The 15,607-nt window shown below is 38.8% G+C and overlaps 1 pseudogene; it reads right to left on the bottom strand.

The window, feature by feature from the left end:
- Positions 1-1,001: 1,001 nt before the first annotated feature.
- The window catches only part of LOC143116833 (uncharacterized), a 56,451-nt pseudogene continuing 41,845 nt past the window's right edge, over positions 1,002-15,607 (bottom strand).

Genomic DNA, 15,607 nt, shown 5'->3' with positions numbered 1-15,607 from the left:
ATTTTCGCTGGTCTGATATTTCTCGATAACAGACTGTTGCTAAGTAAAACATAACGCATCAAGGAAAAAGGGTTGTGTGCTTCTTATTCACCTCTTTCATATAATTCCTCTAGAACTGGAACTTCATTCAAAAGTGAAAAGCAGACAGTTGATCAGCTGTGTTCTAATGAATGTTTGATTCAAGTTCAGTGTGTGTTGCAAAATATTTGTTTCTCAGCAAAAGCCACAATGAAATGGTGACAAAAATATGTAAGCTAAAGAGTGATGTCGTGGGGAGTTTATTTTTTTGGCAAGTAGCCGTGTAAAAAGAGGATAATGTATTAGAACACTGGTCACTATCAGGGGAAATTGATCCCTTCAGGGCGGAACATACAAAGCAGAACTACATGAGAATGAAACCATAATGAATTTGGGACTATGCACATTATCAAATGGTGGGAAATGTTCCTCTCCACCTCACATGATGAGCACACATGAAGAGAATACAACTCACATCATTTGAAAATATTTATGTTTGTTCCTAAAACCAGCTTTTATTTTCAGCACTTATCTCACACACAGGAACAAACTCGTAACCAGATAGGAAGTCACCATCAAACATTTTACTATTAGCATGCAGGTCAAGACAGAACAGAAACATGAACGTGTAGTAAACTGCTTTGGGCTTCCCCCACTATGGCTCCTTGTGTCTTTGTCTCTGGTATGCAATTGTCACTTTTTAGTTTATCTTACATCTCTTATCACATGTAGCACAATAATAAGGTTTTCTCAGGGAGGAATCATCTGGTGTCTTTATGGTATGTACAGTATGATACGGCATTTTTTAGTTTCTCTTGAAAATCGTATCACCGGTAGCACAGTAATAAACTCCCACTTTCCCCTGACCCTCCAAGGAATGCATACGTATGATACAGAAATGCGTAATTTGACACAGCTCGGCTCGGCTGAAGTGGGCACAAAAGCGTTAGTGCATCTGGCACTGAGAACACTGGTGTTCATTTTTACCTCTTATGGATCATTTTATGACGGCTGAAAGAACACTCGTGTCTGAAGCACTTCCCACATGTGGGGCATATGTACGGCTTTTCCCCAGTATGGATCCTCTGGTGTATCTTGAGATTACCCAAACGAGTAAAAGTCTTTCCACACTCTGAACAGTGATATAGGTTTTCTCCCGTATGGATTTTCTGGTGTATCTTGAGATGACCCACCTGAGTAAAAGTCTTTCCACACTCTGAGCACTGATATGGCTTATCTGCAGTATGTGTTCTCTGATGGATAGCGACCTCAATGCTGCTCCTGAATCTCTTCCCACACGTAGAACACGGGTATGGGTTTTCCCCAGTATGGATTCTCTGGTGTCTCTTGACATAGTGCACCTGAGCAAAAGTCTTTCCACACTCTGAACAGTGATATGGCTTTTCTGCAGTGTGTTCTGTGATGGACAGTAAGCTCTCTACTAGTTTTGAAACTCTTCCCACATGCACTGCACTGATATGGCTTTTCCCCAGTATGGATTTTCTGGTGTGCCTTGAGATTATCCAAACGAGTAAAAGTCTTTCCACAATCTGAACACTGATAAGGCTTTTCTCCCGTATGGATTTTCTGGTGTGACTTCAGAGTACACATCTGAGCAAAAGTCTTTCCACACTCTGAACACTGATATGGCTTTTCTCCAGTATGTGTTCTCTGATGGATAGTGACCTCAATGCTGCTTCTGAAACTCTTCCCACATGTAGAACACAGGTATGGCTTTTCCCCAGTATGGATCCTCAGGTGTCTCTGAAATTGTGTCACCTGAGTGAAAGTCTTTCCACACTCGGTACAATAATATGACTTTCTTCTGGAATGTGTTCTCTTATTTGTGTTGATATCTGAATCAGCAACGGTACTCTTCCCAGCTGTGATCATTTGGACAGTTCCTGTAATTGAAGAAAATTGTTTAACATATAATCTCTCACTCTGTTCTCCTACAGCAATGAAGATGTTTATATTTGTCCAGCTTGTGATTTGTGGTAAAATGGTCACTAGAATATGATATGTGAGTGTCAACACAGACACAGATACATGAAGTCAAAGGCAGAAGACAAGCAACACATGTCTTGCAATGATTAAACAAATCATGTGCAATGATTTAAGTATTCACATGAAATCTAATATGAAAAATAAGAATAAAGGATAAGTCATCAACCGTTCATGGTTTACTAATACAAACGTTTAAGTATCTTACTTGTAGTAGAGGAGTCATCATGGTCATCATTTTCTCCAGAATCAGAATCGTTTTCCTCTTTAATTTCCACTGGTGTGGACTCCTCTTCTCTGCAGGTTGATGATGCTCGTATCTCAATCTTAAAGTCATGTTCCAGTACAGTCTTATCTTCCATTTTACTGGCCAAAATATGTTCACGGAGGAAATCATCAAAGTTTTCTTCTTTGATCTCCTTCACTGGTATTAGTGGTTCTGCCATTTCAGACTGAAGTTCTGCTGTGCCAAAGAAATCCTGTCAAACTTTCCTTCAGTTTAAAGTAACAAAATGTATGTATCAAACCAAAAGAACAGTACAGTTGTCCTGTTGATAACATACACCTACACACTGCACTTCCACAGCATCTCTGACAACCACTCTCTCTTATAAGACCTTTATCTGACCTGTTGGCATCCTGGAGTCAATTTTACCCAATCAGATGCAAGAATACAGCATTTGCAATGCAAATTATAATGACAAAGGATTATGGGTAAGACAATTCCATGTGAATACAATATGAAAAAGTCTGATGGTCCTCAGGTGGACTTGTCCATCAACCTTCACAAACTTCACAAAATAAAGTATGTGGGGTGGGGGTGAGAACTGATTGGTGATGGGGGTAGGAGACTGCAGGTGGGGGTTGGGGTGTGAACTGGTTGGTGATGGGGGTAGGAGACTGCAAATGGGGGTGGGCTGCAATTGTGTAAACTGAACCTGCCGCTAAATTTATGTCTACACGGATTCAGTTGGGTGTTGCACCTAGTGAATCAGCACGTTGCGATAAAGAAGGATTTATGCGAGTTACAATTGTTATTGTTGGGCAAACAAGATATTAAGTGTCGGAGTGAAGATGTTAGGAGCAGAATATACCAGAAGATGCTGTTACAGCGCAGTTAATGCTCCACTGGAAACAAAGCAGTCACATTGAGGGCCTTTCATGCAAAGAGCCCATTTGAGTTCCTGGAGTTTGTGAACTGCGGCTATCACGGTAAAATAAGAACAACTCCTCCCACCCTTCAAAACCTTCCAACTTGCACTTTTTTCTGTTTTTGTACTTCTGGTTAGACACATACAGACGATTTGTATAGGCAGTTGGAAGGGAATTTATCTATCTTATTTGATCACTGTTTAAGAAAGAGGCTCTGGATTTAAACCAAACAAACCAGCTATAAAAATGAGAATGATTAAAGATAATGGGAAGGAATCTCATGTGTCTGAGCACTATTCCCACATCTGATGGTCCTCAGGTGGCACAGGTCAGGCTATAGAAACTCCACAGGTGGGAACAGGTCAGCCAACAAACAAACTTCTCAAAGAAGGGTGGAGGTGTGAACTGAAAGGTGATGGGGAATGAGAGGCTGAGTGGGATGGTGCCCTCAGAAAGGTTCCATTCTCCTTAAAACTATTCATGCACTATGTGTGTGTATGTGAGAGAGAGTGTGTTATGCAGCATTCATACCTTCATGCACAAATATATGTCTACATGTCTTGTATTTGTGTGCAACTTGACAGAGAATGTCCACAGATCAGGACTACATAACAGTCATGTTATTAAAAAGATACATTTGAATCAAACTTGTTTATAAAACAATTTAGTTTAATCTATGTGACACTATAGACGTCACCATCAGTAGGGTAAAACTAACCTGTATCACAACGGTCTAAACCTAGCTCAAGTTCCCTATTAGAGGATGAACAATCCAACGCTTGGTGAATTCTGCTTCACAATGATAGAAAGAGTCAACATCTAAGGGTCAAAAAGTGACGTCTCAATGAACGCTTGGCTGCCACAAGCCAGTTATTCCTTTGGTAACTTTTCTGACACCTTCTGTTTAAAACCCCCAAAAAACAGAAAGATCATGAGGCCCCGCTTTCATGATCCATATTCATACTGAAAATCAACAATACATCATCAGTAGGGTAAAACTAACCTGTCTCACGACGGTCTAACCTTTATCGAGTTTAGCTTTCTCAAAGTTGATCTGTTTGAATAGAGTATCCTTTATGTGTCTGAGCACTGTTCACACATATAATGATATTCAGGTGGCCACAAGTCAACCTTTAGAAACTTCACAAATGAGGGTGGAGGTGTGGACTGATGGGGGATGAGAGGGTGGGTGGGTGTGAACTGATGGAGAATGAGAGGGTGGAGGTGTGGACTGATGGGGGATGAGAGGGTGGAGGTGTGGGATGGTGCCCTGACAAGAGTTTTTATTCTCCCTCAAAGCTAGTCATGCTGTATTTGTTGTGCATCCGAGTGTTTTTATGCAGGATTTCGAGCTGTAGCTGATTTAAATTGAACTTTATAAGTTAAAAACAACATGGAACCAGCCACATGACATCATTGCTGTTAAGGTGCAGATATGGTGATATGATGATGCCATGATGCCAAACATGTAGCAGAGGAGTTACGAACACGTGTCATGTGTGCCCTGTTTAGACTGTAATGTGGCTGGTAGTCACAACAGTTAGCGACTGTTTACACCTTCATGACTAAGTAGTAAGTATAATAAAAACAACATAAATAGATACAAGTCACTGCCATTTAAAAGCTTTATTGTTTTTTCCAAAAATCACTGTTCAACAATGATCTCATTAAAAAAAAAAGGACCAGACTCAAAACTACCAAGAAGTTCATAATAAACATTAAAAACATGCAGGTAAAGACAGCACAGAAAAAAACATTAGACTGAATCAATGTTTTTTTTCTTTTTCAAATACACCTATAAGGAATCTGATCAATGTCTAATGGATGCATACCTGCATTTATGAACATTTTCTCTAAATGGAATCTGGAATCACAGCCCCTCACACCATTCTAATTCTAGAAGCTGTTCAGTGACGATTGTACTCTTCACTGAAACTTAGATAAAATTATGGCTTTTCTGGTGGCACTTGAGATGAGGTACCAGAGTAAAAGTCATACCACACTCTGAGCACTGATGAGACTTTAGAGTATGGACTCTCTGGTGAGACTTAAGAGAACCCAGTTGATGGAAGGACGTCCCACATGTATTACACAGATATGGCTTTTCCCCAGTATGGATCATCTGGTGTCCCTTGAGATGACCCGCCTGAGTAAAAGTCTTTCCACAATCTGAACACTGATATGGCTTTTCTCCTGTATGGATAGTCTTGTGTTTATTGAAATTACCCCTGGTGGCAAAAGTCTTTCCACACTCTGAACACTGATATGGCTTTTCTCCAGTATGTGTTCTCTTATGGATAGTAACCTCTCTGCTGCTTCTGAAACTCTTACCACATGTAGAACACTGTGATTAGTGTGTGCTTCACTTCACTGTGTGCTGAGTGTGTTTCACTAATTAGGATAAATGCAGAGACCAAATTTCAAAAGAGTATATATATATATATATATATATATATAGAGTATATATATATATATATATATATATATATATATATACTCTTTTGAAAGTTGTATTTGTATTTGTGTTTGAAATATATATATACTTATAAAGTATCTATCTACATTAGAGGGGTCATGGAGCGCATCCAGAGGATCATGTAAAAGCACCAAATTAACACACCGGTAAAACCACACACAAAACTACGACAGCTGCTAGTTCACCCAAAGGACAAAATTGACCCACACAATAAATGCAACGTCATGTATGAAATACCATGTCAATCATGCAATAAAACCTACATTGGGGAGACGGGAAGGAGTTTTACGCAGAAAAGAACATAAAAATGAATGTGAAAAGGAGACGGCTCAGAGACAAACAAGAACAAGGTCAAGGCAGCAAGACGGACCACTTAACGGACCACTGCAAACGAGAACAAGGACAAGGCAGCAAGACGGACCACTTAACGGACCACTGCAAACGAGAACAAGGACAAGGCAGCAAGACGGACCACTTAACGGACCACTGCAAACGAGAACAAGGACAAGGCAGCAAGACGGACCACTTAACGGACCACTGCAAACGAGAGAACCATTTCATGGATTGGGACAATGCCAGAGTCAACCGATCAACAACCGATACCACCACTGGATAAAGGTGGCGATTGAAATCTATTCTTTCTATTGATGAAAGGTTGGTCCCAACCAAAGCTAAAATTGAGATGATAATGACAATGATAATAAAGGATAATGGGAAGGAATCCCATTCACGCATCTGATGGTCCTCAGGTGGCACAGATCAGGCAACTTCACAGAGAAGGGTGGAGGTGTGAACTGAAATTAACTGTGTGTGTGTGTGTGTTTGTGTCTTTGTTTTATGCAGCATTCATACCTTCATGTGTAAATATATTCCTACATGTCTACATTCCAAGTAAGTCACTGCATTTTAACTTGGTTCCAAAAAATTGTTCCAAAAATCAGCTGTTATTTTCAAAACTAATTTCATTACAGAAAAGGAACACACTCAAAACAATACAAAAATAGAATAAAAATACATGCAGGTAAAGACAGCACAGAAAAATCCATTAAACTGAACCAATGTTTTTTTATTTTTTATTATTACACCTGAGGTACCTAACCAATGTCTAATGGATGCATACCTGCATTTATGAATTTTTTTTTCTAAATGGAATCTGGAATCACAGCCCCTTACACCATTCTAATTCTAGAAGCTGTTCAGTGACGATTGTATCATGTGTCTCAGGTGAATAAAAGTCTTTCAAGTCATAAAATTATGGGTTTTCTGGTGCCACTTGAGATGTGCTACCAGAGTAAAAGTCATACCACACTCTGAACACTGATGAGACTTTAGGGTATGGACTCTTTGGTGTCTCTTGAGATGACCCAGTTGAAGGAAGGACTTCCCACACATAGAACAAATATATGGCTTTTCCCCAGTATGGATCCTCTGGTGTATCTTAAGATAGCCCATCTGAGTAAAAGTCTTTCCACAATCTGGACATTGACATGCCTTTTCTCCTGTATGGGTTGTCTTGTGTTTATTGAAACTATCGCAGGTGCTAAAAGTCTTTCCACACTCTGAACACTGATATGGCTTTTCTCCTGTATGTGTTCTCTTATGGATAGTAACCTCTCTGCTGCTTCTGAAACTCTTATCACACTCTGAACACTGATATGGCTTTTCCCCAGTATGGATCCTCTGGTGTCTCTTAAATTGTGTCACCTGAGTAAAAGTCTTTCCACACTCGGTACAATAATATAACTTTCCTTTGGAATGTGTTCTCTTATTTGTGTTGAGATCAGAACCAGCATTGGAACTCTCTCCAGTTGTGATCATTTTGACAGCTTCTGTAATATAAAAAAAATAATTAAGACATATATTCTCTCTTTCTTCTTCTACAGCAATGAAGATGTTTAATACAAAGAATAAGTACCATTCAGGTTTTACTAAATAGGAATATGTGAAGGCACAGATACATGAAGTCAAAAGCAGAAGACAAACAACACATGTCTTGCAATGATGAAACAAATCATGTGCAATGATTTAAGTATTCACATGAAATCTAATATAAAAAAACGAAGAATAAGCCATGAACCATCCAGGTTTTACTAATACAAACTTTTAAGTATCTTACTTGTAGTAGAGGAGTCATCATGATCATCATTTTCTCCAGAATCAGAATCATTTTCCTCTTTTATTTCCCCTGCTGAGCTTTCTTCTTCTCTGCAGGTTGATGATGTCTGTGTCTCTGTCTTAAAGTTATGTTCCAATACAGTTCTATCTTCCAATTTACTGGCCAAAATGTGTTCATGGAGGAAATCATCAAATTCTTCTTCTTTGATCTTCTTCACTGGTATTAGTGGTTCCGCCATTTCAGACTGAAGTTCTGCTGAGCTTTCTTCTTCTCTGCAGGATGATGATACCTGTGTCTCTGTCTTAGAGTTATGTTCCAATACAGTTTTATCTTCCAATTTATTGGCCAAAATGTGTTCACGGAGGAAATCATCAAAGTCTTCTTCTTTGATCTCCTTCTTCACTGGTATTAGTGTTTTTTCCATTTCAGACTGAAGTTCTGCTGTGCCAAAGAAATCCTCTCAAATTTCCTTCAGTTTAAAGTAGCAAAATGTATATATATATGACCAAAAGAACTGTACAGTTGTCCTGTTGATAACATAACACACTGTAGGCTACTTCCACAGCATCTCTGACAACCACTCTCTCTTATAAGACCTTTATCTGACCTGTTGGCAAAACCACATCTGACCAAAGAACAGTATATTTGTCCTGTTGATAACATAAACACTATACACTGTACTTCCACAGCAACAACCATTCTCTGCTACAAGACCTTTAACTGACTTGTTGGCATCCTGGAGTCCATTTTACCCAATCAGCTGCAAGAATACAGTGCAAATGATGATATGCAAATGATAATGACAAAGGATTATGGGTAGGACGATTCCATGTGAATACAATATGTAAATATCTGATGGTCCTCAGGTGGACTTGTCCATCAACCTTCACAAATTTTACAAAAGAAAGTATGTGGGGGTGGAGTTGTGAACTGATTGGTGATGGAGGTAGGAGACTGCAGGTGGGGTGGACTGGTTGGTGATGGGGGTAGGAGACTGCAGGTGGGGGTGGAGGTGTGAACTGGTTGGTGATGGGAGTGAAAATGAATGAAGCAGACATAAACACATGATGAGGTTCTCAAGAAAGACCCCACAGAAGACAAGAAAAACACAATCAAAAAATGATTGAAACCATTACTGGAAAGCAACAAAATCGATAAGCAGTCATACAAGCACCTCATACCCAGTGTTGGGAGTAATGCATTAAAAAAGTAATGTAATTACAGTAATGCATTGCTTTTTGCTGTAATGCAGTAATGTAAGGCATTACCAATACAATTTCAGTAATATTTTACTCTGTACAATTCTCAGTAACTGAAGTTACTTTGCTTTTTAATCCAAAATTGAGAAATGCTCAATTGGCACCAGAGAAGATTATCCAATAATTAAAAAAGTCATCTATGCTGGTCCTGGAATATGATTGCCTTGTTTAGATGACTGTAGAAAGGGAATTTGAGTTATCTATGCCATTCATGCAACAGATCTAACATGGTTAGGCTATACTTCTCATTTCATCAGCGAGAATAACTAAAATGTTGCTTTTATAGACAAAGATAGATCGTAGCCATTATTCTCAAACTATTTGCATTAAGTCTACACCAATGTAAGTGGAAGGAAAGGGACCAACAATGATGAGAACCATTTAAAGTCAACATACAATTTCACTATGGTTATATTTTACTATATTAAGTTGTGAGTGACCTTTGGCCTTTGGGGCCTACATTGTCCCATAAGCCATAACTGCAACCATTATATTGTTCTTTTGTTAGCCTTAAGCCTAGCTCAGTCATTATGCCATACCACATCACCTCCTGCCGTGTAATGAGCTGCATTGAACACATGAAGATCTATTGAGAACACCAAATCCATATTTTCTGTTATTTTGGTGAAAGTAATGTAAAAGTAGTGTAATACCTTACAATTCAAAGACAGTAATATTGTAATGTAACAAATTACTTTGAGATGACAGTAACAAGTAATAAATAATGCATTACGCTTTTGAAGTAACTTGCCCAACACTGCTCATACCAACAGCAAGAATAACACCCCGGAACACTGAAAATTCAAAAACCAGGAGCACCTTTACGCCCGATTGTGGACAGCATCGGGTCTGTAACATACAACCTCAAAATCTCACACAGAAATAATAAAACCATTACTAGGCCAAACGAAACAACATTGCAAAAACTCTGGCAAAAGAACTTCAAAATAATAAAGTGTGTAAGGACGAAATATTAATATCACATGACGTTGTCTCACTCTTCATCAGAACACCAGTAGAAGCAACCCTGGAAATAGTACAGCAACACCTACAAAAGGACAAAAACCTTAAGAAACGCACAAATTTGACAGTACAAGACCTCAGTCAATTACTCCACTTCATCGCCACCTCAACTTATTTTCAGTTCTGCACAAAGATATACATGCAGAAAGAGGGATTCGCCATGGGAGATCCACTATCAGCCATAATGTGTGGCTTTTTCATGGAACACCTGGAGAAGGAAGCAATAACATCCGCACCGGAGAAGTACAGGCGATACATGGATGACATTTTGGAAAAGGTAAAGAGAGGACATACACAAGAACTTACAGATCACCTCAATTCCATTGACCACACCGGCAACATAAAGTTCACACATGAAGAAGAGATAGACAGGTCCATAGCTTTTTTGGCCATAAAAATCCACCACACGATTGAAGGAGACATCAAAATAAAAATCTATAGGAAACCGACGCACACAGATCAATACCTACTTTGGACATCAGAGCATCCAGTTGCACATAAACTATCAGTTAGAACACTACAAGAACGGGCAGCTTTAACAATGGATCCCAAGGACAGGGCACAGGAGGAGCAACACATACAGAACGCATTGAAAACATGTCAGTATCCACAATGGGCAATACAGAGAGGCAGGCAACAGGTAAACGAATAAGAGGAAACACAAACAGAGAAAAGGAAAAAACATAAGGGACACAAATGGGAGAGCAGAGGAGCTGTACAGCCGTACAGACCTTGAATTTCCCCTAGGGGCAGCCGTGGCCTACTGGTTAGCGCTTCAGACTTCTAACCGGAGGGTTGCTGGTTCGAACCCTAACCAGTAGGCACGGCTGAAGTGCCCTTGAGCAAGGCACCTAACCCCTCACTGCTCCCCGAGCGCCGCTGTTGTTGCAGGCAGCTCACTGCGCCGGGATTAGTGTGTGCTGAATGTGTTTCACTAATTGGGATAAATGCAGAGACCAAATTTCAAAAGAGACTCAAAAGAGTATTTAATATACAAAATATAAGAATTTTTATAATACACAGTAAAATTGACAGAGTTGTTTTCGACTCTAATAGAGTCGATTCTGACTCTGTCATAGAGACCCATTGGTCCCACCCCACAGAGAGTAAATTTGACTCTTCTCCTAGAGCACATTTTTCAGAGTTAAATTTACTCTATAGAGAGTTGGAAAATCACCAAGATAAACTCCACAGGGAGTAAAGAAAAATCTACTCTATAAGCCAACAACTCTTTCCAGAGTCATCTTAACTCTTAATGGGGTAATCTTAGTTTATCTCTATTCAGAGTTTATTCCCAGCTACTCTTGCTAGAGTCACCATTTTGCTTGTCTTTATTTACCCTTTATCAAGTTCTACAAAATCTGAAGGACATAGACAAATTATTGAAAAAATATTTATTACAAAATATTATGTTAATGTATCAATATACAATATATTTCCTTTTGTAAATGCATGTACAGTACAACACATTTGGCATCAAATGGAACAAAGCCACTAGAACATAATATCAAGTTGTTGTTAGTGATACATTAGCTTACATACCAATTTTACTCACTCTACAGTCTGTACTGAAACATTCTAGCATCACAGACATGTTTAAGTCCACACATTCTAACAGTGAAGCTACACCAGGCGCGTAACTGAAGCTTTACGTTCGCATAGCGTCTGCTGCAACAATTAGCTGGCACTATAATCAATGGAGGTAGCTACACCAGATGTGATAGCGGCGCGTACGTTTGAAAAAAATGAATTTTACGCGTCGCGAACAGATCGCTTCAGTTACGCGCCTGGTGTAGCTCATACCTAAGGCATGATCCAATGGATGGGGCCTAGAAGAGATTTAAGATGACTTAAAGTATGATTCATTTCCTCAACACTTTGCTTATCACTCAAAAAACTGAATAGTTTCCTCAACCTGTATCTCATGTACAGCAGAATGCATAACAGGAACCACTGTATCAAAATCTACCGCCAAATCATTACTTGTGTGTTCACTACAGTTATTTTCCAAAACATGAACATTATTAACGCTATACTCATGTAACCTTTCCAAATGTTTTCTAAAAGCCAGAAAATGTCCCTGAAACACCCAGTCTCACCATACTTTAACCTGAGTGTTCTACCGGGACACAGCCCATGTGGTGATTCTGCTACCTGGATCCTTTTTTGCAGTTCGATGCTGGAGGAAGAAAGACCTTTACTCTGTTTAATAGTCTTCTCTTTGAACATAGTTGACCACCTCTCAAAAAGCTTCGCTGAAATCTCACCAAACAGTAACAGTCTTGCTCAATCTGATCCATTACATCCACAAATCGAGAGAATGTTGCAAGCATATGAGGTGATTGAGGGTCATGGACCATTTTTTCTGACGATAATCAAACGTTCACCTTCAGCCGCACAACTTCTTCATCAGAAGAATGCTTCATTAGAGATACCGCCTCTCTCAGCTGTTCTTCATTCAGGACTGGCTCGGGCACATCTTCAGAAGCTGGTCCTCCATTATGTTCATTGTGTGCTGGACTTTGTGGTTCCTGAGGCTTTCCTCTGAATTGTTTTAATGCGTCAGGCCAGGTACCCTGATCCGCTGGCTGGATCATAGAAATGTTCCTATAAAACAGTATAAAGTAGGGTGAGTTACAGCATTAAGGGGAAATCCAGCGATTTTCCAAATAGATCTCCATTTCTTGGATCACCGAGTATGTAAAACGAAAACAATCGGTTTTACATAGCTCGAGTTGCTACAGCCAGCAGCTAAAGCGACTGTGCAGCTACAGCGCTACACTCTGGGGTCATGAACATTGGGGCTCAGGAACATGCCCCTAGAGTGTAGCGCAGTAGCTTCGTGGCTGCAGCATCTCGAGCTAAGTGAATCCGATTGTTTTTTTGTTTTTTGTTTTTTCCCTGTACCGACAGTTCTCGGTGACCTTGAGAAATGGAGATCAATGTGAAATTCAGTGCACTGTAAACAATGTATTTGATCTTAAACAGATTCATTACAATTTGTATGCAGAAATACTTATGAAATGGTTTCATTTCAAGTTCAATCATTTAAAAGAAACAAAAAATACTGTTCATCTGGTGGTTGAGATACTGGGATTTAAAGTCAAAAGTCAAGCACAGCATGACAAATCCACACACTCGCATCTGTGCAAAATTATCTTTTTATATAGCTTTTGGTCATAGGCCTTTTTCAGGATTCCTGAAGAGGGTCTATGACCGAAATCTAGAATAAAAAGATCATTTTGCACAGATCTGATGTGTGGAATTTTTTTGAAGAAAAAAAAAATACCTCAGTGTGGGTTTCAGTTTAGGTTACCTTTGTGTTAATGGGCAGCATAAAGATTTTACCAATATTTAACTAGGGAAAAAATGCCACTTACTTGCTCTACCCCATCATCTCCCTTGGGCTTATTTGGAGACAAGGCAGTGGTGTCATCTGAATCACATAATGCATCTACTACAAAGCAGAGGACAGAATAAATCAGTAATATAGTCATGTCCAGTACCTGTGACGGCTGTATGTCATGTAGTCTTTGATGACTGAGATTTTTAAACACTAAATAGGCTCAAAGACGGACATAATCAACATCCACAAACCCCACAGAGTGGCATTCCATCAAAACAATGTGTTGCAACCGCTGTTGATATATTCACAAAACTTGTACCAAGTTTTAACTACATTCCATAATACAACTCACCATCATCTTCTGCAGGCTTCAGCTTTAATACACCACAATTTGGATCCTTCACCACATCTTCAGACACATAGTTGTCAATCTTCTGTACCAAACTCATCATACATTTTAGCCCAGCTTGGTGTTTGGCTTCAATATCAAATTTCATGAACACTAAAATAAAAATTAACAGAACATTACAAAAAAAACCTGACAATAGACTTAAACAATGCAACAATTGAATAAATCAGTACCTTGGTTAAAGAAATCCTCTAGAGTGGCATCAGTTTCCACCATTTTAAATGTATCTGGTCTGCCTGGTATTTAACTTTCACCAACATCCTGAAAAAACATAAAATCAAACATTCAGACAAAATCAACACTACTTTTAAAACACTTTCTTAAAACAAACCAGGTAACAACTCTCAGTGACACTGACTAAACTAGTAAATGTGGCACGTGCACCTGTTGGCACTTTGCACTGAACACGTGTCTTCTATGCTATCAATGATGCACATTCAGCAATCAACACATGTCCTTGATAGTAAATTAATGCAGCTAGTTTTGAAATAACCAACTTGTGAAGGCCAAATTCATGCTTATGGATGCCTGCTTTACGTGAAACAAGCTTTTTAGTAGAGCATGACCTTTAAGCTAATTTGCCCTATTAATGACTGTTAATGTTAAGTAGCTAACAACAGTAACTGTTACCTCATTAAGCTAACCATAGCCTTTATTTGATATCTGATTTGCATTATGCTAAGCTGCCAATGAGAGCTACGTTGGCTGATAGGCTAACCAAGTCAATGTTAACCATTAAAGACGATTATACTGGTATCATATTTGGTTGAGTAAATATTAACATGATAAAAAAACGTATAGCATTGTACAATACAGGAGCACGAATTGACATGTACCTCATGTTACACAGAGGTAACGTTAACGTTCATGTTAACTTTCAACCTTCGTTAGCAGTTAACTTAACGTTAACGTTAGCCCCTGAAGGTCAACACATTTCAGAACGATATCTTGACCATACATTTACGTTCAGTTTACACTCCTCTTTCGCGTCACCACTTATCATTTATCATTTTCGCGGCATACTACGGAACATGTGAAATAAATCTCTAGTAAGTGTATTTTAGATGAACATCTACTCACCTTCAACTGCAACAGAGAGATTCTTCTAATCAGGCTCCGTCGCGTCGCTGCAGTCTCAAATGGAAGGAAGTGGGTGATAAGCTACTAACGTTCGTCTCTGACGTGAGATACCAGAGGGCACGTTTCGCCAGTTAGTAATTTGTCTGAGCCCTTACACAATTGCATGTAACAAACATACAATAATAATAATTATTATTATTATAATGTTTGTTCGCTTTGACTATTCTTTGTGAACAGCAATAGGCTTGATAACAGAGACTCCGTTTATAGCCTGGTTTATGGGTGATAGCTTAGCAGTATTTGCCTATTTTACTGTAGCACATGCTAGCCTACAAACTTGCAAGTAATTTTTTAGTAGCCTAGTCCAGAAAAAAATCTTAAAGCTACCGAATGACTTTGGAATTAACCAGAAGAAAAACACGATTTTTTATGAATAATATCCAAATAATAATTAGGCAGACATCTCCCAAAAAAATTTCTAAAATGGCGTCCAAATGAGAAAATGGGGTGGATGATTAACTCTTGTGATTTTAACTCTGTTTTTTAACTAATATGCTAGAGTACATTTTACTCCAACTGTAGTAAATGTAACTCTATTAGAGTCAATAACAGTCTACTCTGTCATTTTAACTCTTGGAATTTTACTGTGTACGGTTTTTATATTTTAATTCTTTAAAAATCAAATTAAAATCAATGCTATAAAACAGCGGTTCCCAAACTTTTC

This window comes from Alosa pseudoharengus, unplaced genomic scaffold (assembly GCF_046254945.1).
Source record: "Alosa pseudoharengus isolate Yale_2024_CS ecotype anadromous, Long Island Sound unplaced genomic scaffold, YU_APseudo_1.1 YU_APseudo_1.1_scf_1, whole genome shotgun sequence".
Taxonomy (NCBI): Eukaryota; Metazoa; Chordata; class Actinopteri; order Clupeiformes; family Clupeidae; genus Alosa; species Alosa pseudoharengus.
The sequence above is the reverse complement of the archived record's forward strand: the minus strand, read 5'-3'. Positions and strand labels throughout refer to the sequence as shown.